At 43.4% G+C, this 1519-nt stretch overlaps 1 non-coding gene across 1 annotated transcript; it reads left to right on the top strand.

Moving 5' to 3' along the window:
* Positions 1-976: 976 nt before the first annotated feature.
* LOC131910224 (U6 spliceosomal RNA) lies at positions 977-1079 on the top strand. The gene has a single exon (XR_009379075.1). It is a non-coding gene; the product is annotated as a U6 spliceosomal RNA (small nuclear RNA).
* The last annotated feature ends 440 nt before the right edge of the window (positions 1080-1519 follow it).

Raw genomic sequence — 1519 nt, 5'->3', positions numbered from 1 at the left:
CTCTCTAGTTGGGAAAAACAATTAACTCCAGTGGGCGATGTAATGGGGTACCGTGAAGGTCAGTCTTTTAAAGAGATGACCAGTCAGCTCTGGTAGTCACACCATCAGATATCTGGTAACATTATGGAGGACCCTTATTTGAAGTCCTACCAGTGGATCAGAGTGACTTGTATTTTAGTCCAACTGGTCACCTCTTTCAGGATGGCATTTAGTGTCCCTACCTGCCTTAAGGCCCCTCTTGCAAGAAGAGGGGGCTGTTAAGTCCAGGAGACCCTATATTTATATAGATGGTATAGAAGTGTCCCAGGGAGCCCCAAATTAATTATTTTAATTAATTAACATTAAAACCAAATAGCAACCTGTAGCTTGAGTTTTCCTGCCTGGCCCACAGTCAGGGCAAATCTCTCTCACCTGCCAGTCCCACAGCCGTCAGACCCAACCAAGTAAACACAGAGACTTATATTGGTTACAAACTGTATGGCCATGGCAGGCTTCTTGCTAACTGTTCTTACAGCTTAAATTAATCAATTTCCATTAATCTATACCTTGCCACATGGCTTGTGGCTTACCGGCATCTTTACATGCTGTTTGTCATCGTGGCAGCTGGCAGTGTCTCCCTCACCCAGCTTCCTGTTCTCAATTCTCCTCTCTGTTAGTCCCGCCTATACTTCCTGCCTGGCCACTGGCCGATCCGTGATTTATTTATTGACCAATCAGCAACACATTTGACATACAGACCATCCCACAGCAGCAACCAGTTTCAAGTCAGCCTTGTTCTGGTGGTCAATAGTTAATAAAAATGTAGATTGTAAACCAGGTGGCGGTAGCACACGCCTTTAATCCCAGCACTGGAGAGGCAGAGCCAGGTGGATCTCTGTGAGTTCGAGGCCAGCCTGGTCTACAGAGTGAGATCCAGGACAGGCACCAAAACTACATAAAGAAACCCTGTCTCGAAAAACAAAAAATGTAGATTGTAGTGTTTGCTTTGGTATATATATTAAAATTGGAATGATATGGAGAAGATTAGTATGGCCCCTGAGCAAAGATGACACACAATTCGTGAAGAGTTCCAAATTTTTTTCCTCAAGGTCTCTGCTTCAGTTTCTGCCTCCAGGTTCCTGCCCTGAGTTCCTGCCTTGGTTTCCCTGATGATGGACTGTAACCAGTAAGCCAAATAAAACCTTCCCCTTCCTCTCAAAAACTGTGGACTATAAAAACTAGCCTAGTATAATTTTAAAAAAAGATGGCTTAACTATACTGGAGGTGCTTTCAAAGGCACAGCTGAACTACTGACCCTATACAAATGGATTGGGAAAATAGATTGGCAATTAACATGATTTTAGCCGAAAAAGGTGGAGTCTGTATATGTGAAGAGGACAGTGCTGCGCATTCATTCCAAACAATGTTGGAATGAACAGTCCCACATGGGACTGTTATCAGGGATCTCCAAGTCTTGATGTTCTCTCTAATGAAGAAGCCAAAAATTTAGGAATAGACAACCTCTTTACCAACTTAATGG

This window comes from Peromyscus eremicus, chromosome 4, assembly GCF_949786415.1.
Source record: "Peromyscus eremicus chromosome 4, PerEre_H2_v1, whole genome shotgun sequence".
NCBI lineage: Eukaryota > Metazoa > Chordata > Mammalia > Rodentia > Cricetidae > Peromyscus > Peromyscus eremicus.
The sequence above is the reverse complement of the archived record's forward strand: the minus strand, read 5'-3'. Positions and strand labels throughout refer to the sequence as shown.